General features: G+C 45.7%; 1 pseudogene; it reads left to right on the plus strand.

Annotated features, from left to right (window-relative positions):
* The first annotated feature begins 1,811 nt into the window (after window positions 1-1,811).
* On the plus strand, window positions 1,812-3,211 carry LOC121433234 (annotated as a pseudogene).
* Window positions 3,212-8,521: the final 5,310 nt, after the last annotated feature.

Genomic DNA, 8,521 nt, shown 5'->3' on the forward strand with positions numbered 1-8,521 from the left:
GTTTTACCTCTTAATAAGCAGGTAACAGAAGCAAACTGAGACATCGGGCGTGGCTTGAGCATATATGAGACCTCAAAGCCCACCTCTACACTGACACACTTCCTCCAAGAAGGTCACACCCGTCCCAAAAAAGCCACACCTCTGAGGAGTGCCACTCCCTCTGGGGCCATTTTCTTTTGAGCCACCACAGGGGGTATGTGTGTATGTTGTAAGTGTGCACGTGTGTGTATGTTGTAAGAATGCACGTGTGTGTATGTTGTAAGAGTGCACGTGTGTGTATGTTGTAAGAATGCACATGTGTGTATGTTGTAAGTATGCACGTGTGTGTATGTTGTAAGTATGCACGTGTGTGTATGTTGTAAGAATGCACGTGTGTGTATGTTGTAAGAGTGCATGTGTGTGTATGTCGTAAGAATGCACGTGTGTGTATGTTGTAAGTATGCACGTGTGTGTATGTTGTAAGAATGCACGTGTGTGTATGTTGTAAGTATGCACGTGTGTGTATGTTGTAAGTATGCACGTGTGTGTATGTTGTAAGAGTGCACGTGTGTGTATGTTGTAAGAGTGCACGTGTGTGTATGTTGTAAGAGTGCACGTGTGTGTATGTTGTAAGAGTGCACGTGTGTGCATGTTGTAAGAGTGTACGTGTGTGTATGTTGTAAGAGTGCATGTGTGTGCATGTTGTAAGAGTGCATGTGTGTGTATGTTGTAAGAGTGCATGTGTGTGCATGTTATAAGAGTGCATGTGTGTGTATGTTGTAAGTATGCACGTGTGTGTATGTTGTAAGAGTGCACGTGTGTGTATGTTGTAAGAATGCACGTGTGTGTATGTTGTAAGAGTGCATGTGTGTGCATGTTGTAAGAATGCACGTGTGTGTATGTTGTAAGAGTGCATGTGTGTGCATGTTGTAAGAGTGCATGTGTGTGTATGTTGTAAGAGTGTATGTGTGTGCATGTTGTAAGAGTGCACGTGTGTGTATGTTGTAAGAGTGCACGTGTGTGCATGTTGTAAGAGTGCATGTGTGTGCATGTTGTAAGAGTGCATGTGTGTGTATGTTGTAAGAGTGCATGTGCGTGCATGTTGTAAGAGTGCATGTGTGTGCATGTTGTAAGAGTGCACATGTGTGTGCATGTTGTAAGAGTGCACGTGTGTGCATGTTGTAAGAGTGCATGTGTGTGCATGTTGTAAGAGTGCATGTGTGTGTTGTAAGAGTGCACATGTGTGTATGTTGTAAGAGTGCATGTGTGTGCATGTTGTAAGAGTGCATGTGTATGTATGTTGTAAGAGTGCATGTGTGTGTATGTTGTAAGTATTCACGTGTGTGTATGTTTTAAGTATGCACATGTGTGTATGCTGTAAATATGCACATGTGTGTATGTTGTAAGAATGCACGTGTGTGTATGTAGTAAGTATGCACGTGTGTGTATGCTGTAAATATGCACGTGTGTGTATGTTGTAAGAATGCACGTGTGTGTATGTAGTAAGTATGCACATGTGTGTGTGTTGTAAGAATGCACGTGTGTGTATGTTGTAAGAATGCACATGTGTGTTTTGACAAGTGTGTGGATGCACAGTCTTCCTTCTCCATGTCCTGTGGGGAAAGAAGCGATTTCCCATCAGTTCTTTCTCCACGTGCCACTGTGGCCATCATCTCTCACCACAGTTTCTCTTCAGGGTAGGTGACACATCCCTTTCCACAAGGGAAGCAACGGAGGCTCAGAGACTAAATGAGCTCTGAAGGCCTCTTGTGTAAGTGACACAGCCGGGATTCAGATGCAGGGCCGCCTCCAAAGCTGAGCAAAATGCCAGCATGTCGCAGGCCTTCCTGCATGGATGTCCCATGCGCCCTGCTGTGACACAGGTGCAGCAGAGTCTCCGCACTCCAGGGGCTGCTGTCCTGGTTGAGTAAACACAAGAACCGTGACTAGCATAGATGAAGTTTCGCCTTTCTGATGGAATGAATCCTCTGTCCCTTCCAGGTTGGGAAACTAATTATTGGAGTCCCTTCATTGGCTGGATAACAGAGGTGGGTGGGAACAGGAGGGACAAGCTACTCTCTGATTTTTATCCTGAGGTATAGGAGGAACATGGCAGGAGTGAAGAGAGGTAGAGCCCCTGAGCCTCTGCCTGGGTTTCTCTGGAAGCTGCTAGACTGTAGCACACCTATGGTTGTGTGTGTGTGTGTGTGTGTGTGTGTGTGTGTGTGCGCGCGCGTGTGTGCGTTAACTTCTGCAGAGCCTGCTGAGCATCTGTCCCGGGAGCAGGTGACGACAGAGCCTGGAATTGCTGCTGCTGATCTTCCAGTCCCATGACAACATCTTCATTTGTTCTCAGTCCTGTGCAGGAAAATTTTAACACAATGTTTCTTTATCTGAATTCATTGCCTCCCAGGCCCTCTGTGGTGCTTCTGCAGCCCATGTGAGGGAACCATATGAATGAGCGTGTGACCAGCAGCTAATTCCTTTCCTGAACCTTGGTCACCAGGTTCTCTCCCCTGCCCTCACCACCCAGCCTCTGCCCCGAACATTTCCTCTTGCTCCTTCCAACCCGTGTTTCTGGCTATATTTTTTCCTCACTTCCTGGAAGCCCACTTTGATTTCTGTGGTCCACTCTAATTCCAGACCTGAGAACCTCCCTGGAGCATGGCTTGTGAATTAGCAAGTCTCTTCAGACTGGGCATGGTGGTACATACCTATAATCCCTGAATTTGGGAGGCTAAGAAAGGAAGATCAAGAATTTGATCAAGAATCAAGAGGCAACTCTTTCTCTTCCATGACGTGGCCATGTTAACACCAGCCTGCAGATCGTTGTGAAGCCCCTGATAGGTAAGACGATCAATCTTGAGGATGAGCCCAGTGACACTAACCAGAATGTCAAGGCCATGACACAAGACAAGAAAGGCGTCCCATCTGACCAGTAGAGGCTGATATTTGCTGGCAAACAGCTGGAGGACAGCCACACTCTTTTGGACTACAACATCCAGAAAGAGTCCCCAGTGTCCCTGGTGCCTTGCCTGTATGGTGGCATCATCGAGCCGTCCCTTCGTCAGCTTGCCCAGAAGTACAACTGTGACAAGATGATCTGCCACAAGTGCTATGCACCCCTGCACCTCCGTGCAAGAAATGTGGTCACACCAACAACCTTGCACCCCAAGAAGAAGGTCAAATAAAGCTGGGGCTATACCTGGTCTATGATCCCAGGACCAAATAAGGTCCCCTTCCATTGACTGGAGCAGGGGGGAAAAAGGAGTTTGAGGTCAACCTGGGCTATATAGTGAGATCGTGGCTCAAAAAAGAAAGCCTCTTTGATTTTCTTGCCCCTAATAGCTAATTACAGTGGGTGTGTGCTCTCCGTGTGGAAAAACGTTCACTCCTTGTCTCTTCATTTCACCCCGAGTGAAGCAGGGACAGGCACAGGACAGGGTGGCATTTGAGACCACTGGCTGGCGGGTCTGAGACATTTTGATCAAACAGAGATCGCCATAGCTAACTAAGCCTGAACTGACTTTGCTAATTGCAGCGGGACCTCTGGTTTATTAGTCATTCCCTCCCACACTTATCAGTCAGGGCCTGGGCTGACCTGGCACAGACTAAATGAGCTCACTCATGGCTCCATCCAGGTTCAGTAACACAGGAGCAAAGGAACCTCGTGTCCTGAGCATCAGAGGTCATACTTAGATCTCTGTAAGCCACAGCAGACCTTGCCCAGAGGGGAGCCCTACTTGGATGGAGAGGAATCAGGGAGGACGTGCAGCATGGGGACAGTTGCCCCAGTTTTGCAAAAGTCTTGCTGTGTGACCTTGTAGAAGTTGGCTCCCCTTTCTGGGCCTTGCTCTTCGTCTGTACCAACAACAGTGATAGAGGGTTGTTTTCAGCTCGGAATCTTTAATTCTCTGACTCAAAGGCAAAGAAATTTACTTCGACCTGAATTAAAAAAAAAAAAAAAAGAACGTTTGTTTCTCCTGTGACAGGAGCCGGAGAGATCAATAATTCTGTCAGAGCATCCTAACTGTCAGGCTGGAGCACCGCAGTCTCTCCTGGGACTGGAGACTTCGTCCTTACTCATTGTTCATCCCTGTTCCTTCCCCTACCCTTGGTCCTCTTTCCACCTCCCTTAATCACTCCACCCTCAATCCAGGACGCAGCAACCTGCTATGAATGAAGAGTGGCTGGTCACGGGGCCAGTCACCATGGTGACGGATCCCCGCAGCTGAGGTTGGCATCAAAGTCACATGAGAACCCCGGAAAACTGGCTGAGGTATTTATAGAAACAGCTGCTGATGCTTTTATGGAAACGGGTCTATATTTGAAGCTGGTCCTGAAACCTCCATGCCTTCAGTGAGCTGACGGGATGCGGGTTTGGTACCTTAAGTTCTCCTGGTGCCTGGTGGGACTGACGTCGCCCTCCCATTCCCAGAATTACCGGGCACATCTTCCCAGCCCCCTCCTGGCTGATGCTCTGATCCCACTGAGCATCATTTACATTGAATGGCTGTTCACCCACCAGGCTAAAGTCAAGGCAGTTGGAACAGCCTCTTTCTCTCCCTCTCAGGTACAGAGAGGAGCAATGTCCTTGGCTGCTCATATTAGAGAATTTTGCTTGCTGTTTCTCTTCCCGAGCCATTCGGAGACAACTTCGGAAGGGAGGGAGTGTGCACATTTGAGAGCAAGGCTCAATTCCTTCTGTCCTTCCTGGCATTCTCCAGGTTTCCAGAAAATCTGTAAGCAGTAATTGTTGCTTACTGAGTGAGGGCTGTATGCATTTTCTTCTTTACTCCTCACCAGGTCCTGCAGCCCCTCTGCCAGCCTCACTGTGTAGCCAAAGAGGGGAAGCTCAGAATCAGAACCCAGCAGGTCTGCCCCAAGCTCTTCCTACTCTGCCCAACCAATGAGGAGTGCCTAGAGGGATATTATAGTTGGTGTAGGGTGTTACTTCCTTCAGCTCTGCCAGGCACAAGAAGACCACAGGGATCTATGGAATGCAGGGGTGGGGACATGGGGAACACAAGGCTAAAAGGCAAATCTTCATCCCATACCCGCCCCTGTTCACACAGCGCCTCACCATAGAGGAGACATGATTATTGATCTGTCAGGTATTGATCAAGAAATATCTCTGGCTCTACAGGCATACACAGCCATGTCCTCTTTATCCTTTCTGCATTTAACTGCCCATCTTGGAGACATTTCTAGGTCAGAACATAAAGAGCAGCCCTGATCTTTTTAATGCCACTAAGAATGTCACGGAATGGAGGTGCCATAAATGATTTAAACAGCTCCTTGCTCATAGATATCAAGACTGTTTCTGGTTTTCATATTGCAGACTCTGCTCAAGGAGTATCTTCAAATGAGTTTCTTTAACCAAATGCATGCCAAATGAGTGTATGTCTTTCTATTTCTTTTTATAGACATTGTCTAATGATTAGGGATTTGTGGCATTGGAATTTTGATAACTATAGCCACTGAGACCGTACCACCTAACTCTTCTGCTAGAAACATGTGTATTCTCAACTCCCTTTCTCATGTTTAATTATTTGCCATCATAACAGGGAAAGTGGCATCCCATTATTTTTCCAATTGTATTTCTCCTGTTACACATGGAACTGAACATGTTTGCATTTGTAAAAAAATGTAAGAGCCAGTTATATTTTCACTTTTAGAATTTCCCCAATAACGTTCTTCTCTATATAACCATTTACTATTTTTCCTGCTGATATTTAGAGACCATGTAGTCAATCAATCAATCATCAATCAATCAATCAATCAATCTCTTTGACTCTCGGTCTGTCTATCTGTTTCAGGCCCATTCACTCGCTTGCTCTTGTTCTCTCAGTAGTCTGGAACTCACAATCCTGGCTCTGCCTCCTGTGTGCTAAGTTTATAGATGTGGGATGTCATGCCTAAATTCGAAGGATAAACTTCTGGCAAGCCTTCCAGCTGTACCATTGCTTGTTCATGTCTTCACCTTCCCTACTATCTCCAGCATCTCCTTCTTTCTATCTGTTTGGGTCTGCTTTGTGTTTTTTTTTTCCTGGGGTTTGAAATGGTTGCTTGACTCATTGATTTTTCAGCCTTTCTTCCTTGCTAATAGACCTATCGGAGGTTATAAGATCCCTCCAGGTCCTGCTCATGATGTGCAACTGTGGCTTAGGTTTTTACATTCATCAATATTGGCCCATCTATAATTTATGGTGATATAAGGAGCGAGGTAAGGATTCAGATTTATTTTTGCTTCAGATGGCCAAACCAATATAATTTATTAAAATACATTTCTACCCATTTTAAATACAATCTTTACTGTAGCTCAAAACTTCTTACCTGAGATTTTCTGAGCTTTATTGCTGCTTCCTGTGTTTCTCTTGATTTGGACTACATCCATTTCAATAGTTTTAGAATATACTCTCGCTTGTGGGCTAATTCTTCGCAAATCTCCATTTTCATAATTACTTGGCTAATTTTGTTTTTTTCTCTCTCTCTGAACCTCAGGATCAGCTTGTCAAGAAAAAAATTGTTATTTATTGTAGTTTTTTTTGAATCAGTTGGAGAGAATAAACATGCTTACTATGTTTTGTCTTCGAGAAACATTTCCTCCAAAGACCACAGTCTTTTGTTGTTGTTTATGATTTTGAGACATTTTTAATATGTAGCGGGGCTGGTCTCACGCTTTCAGCCCTGCCTCACCAGCTCCCCAGGGGCTGAGATTACAGTTATGGCTCATCCAACCATCACCACTTCCTTCCTTATATTCAAGCCATCTTTTGGAACCTCTTGGTTTTTATTTGGACTCTTTTTCATATTGATTCTCTACGTATCTTTATTTTATATTCCTGTTTTTCTTTTTAATTGCTGTTGCTATGGTAACAGAATCATTTCTTGAGCTCTCTGCCTGGTGGCTGTGGATCAGAAGGTTACGCACTTTTAGTTTGCTAATTTTTATAACCAAACGTTGCCGAATGGTTTTTATTAGGTTTTTTTTAGTTAGGTTACTTTTCAAATGAAGCTTTTAGCCTTCAAGGGGAGCATGCACTATGTATTTTAAAACTCCTGGAGCAAATGGCTATTTAATGATTTAATGGTTTGTAACATTAAATGTTAAGTTGCCCAGAGCAGTGCTTGGCGCATCTTAAGCGCTCCTTCTGACAGCAGCTGTGGCAGACTGCCTTGAGTTCGTGCACTTCCCTGACCCTTACAGCATCCAGGCGAGTTCAGGGCACAGATTACTGTTTCCATTTCTTCCCCACTTTTTACATGCCCATGCACGTGAGTGTGTGTATGTGTGTGTGTATGCGTGCATGTGCGCAGGTGCGTGTGTGTGTGTGTGCGCGCGCGTGTGCACGTGCGCGCATGTGTGTGGAGTGCCTGAGTGCTCCTGTGTGTGTACAGAGGACATTGGGTGTCCTGTCCTGTCACTGTCCACCTTATTCCTTTGGGAACTTGGAGATCACTATTTTTACCTAGGCTGGCTGGCCAGGTATCCTTCGATCTTCTGTTCCTCTAACCTCTGGCGCTGGCTACAGGTACACACATGCCTAGCTTTTATGTGGGTGCCCTGGAACTCAGCTCTCATGCTTTCGCCCCAATGGGTTCTCACCCACCGAGCAATCTCCCCATCCCATTTCCATTCCTTTTTTTCAGATAAAGAGTATGACGTTCATAGAAACTGAACAATCTATCAGAGGTTGTTTGGGTAGTGTGCAGGTAGTGCCAGCATCAGAACCTCATTTTACCTAGCTCTGCACTACAGTCCAGGGCCACAGAGAGAGCAGATTCTTTCCTGCAGTGAGATGTGTGCCTACAATCCTGCCCTAGCGTATTTGTTTCCAAAGGTCTGCTCTGGGTTTGGTTCTGGACGGTGACGGTGGTGTGGTGAGCTGGGATGCCCATCCTGCCCAGAAAGGACTCTCTGAAATCAGGTTCTCTAGGGGTCTTGTTTCCTGCCATTGACTTCCAAGACACAAAAGAATCAGACAACGCAGCCTGCATGGTACATCTTGTTCCTGTGAAGGGCTGTGCATTCATATCTCCAACACCAGCACGATGGCCTTGTGTTGCCATGGGAGATAAGGAACAAAGCCATTCAGAGGCTCCTCTGAGTCACGGGCGGAGGAACGTGAGGTGGCAGGCAGGAAATAGAGGCCTCCATTAGTTCTCTCTGTGTGTCATCCTCCGCTCTCTTTCTCTGGTCTCAATTCCATTCCCATTTCTTTGCCATTTCCCCCCAAACCTGTTTGTTACTGGAGTCCATTTTAGGAATCTTCCTCAGGTCCCAAGGCGAGGCTATAATGAAACACACAAAGTCAATGATGAAGAACTTCCTAGAAGCTACCATGAGTGGACTCTTCTGAAAAAGAAGGATATTTCTGAAGACCTCTGGGGTAACCACCTCACAACTAAGCCTAGCTAAGTTCTTGCTATGATGCCTTTTTCCATGCTATGAAACTTTCAATAGCTCACTATTGTTTTTTGATACTATATCAAAATACTCCCTGTTATAGTTTGACTGTAATTGGCCCCTATAAGCTCA

The sequence above is a fragment of the Microtus oregoni genome, unplaced genomic scaffold (genome assembly GCF_018167655.1).
Source record: "Microtus oregoni isolate MIOR12 unplaced genomic scaffold, Mior012 000000F_ref0000247, whole genome shotgun sequence".
NCBI lineage: Eukaryota > Metazoa > Chordata > Mammalia > Rodentia > Cricetidae > Microtus > Microtus oregoni.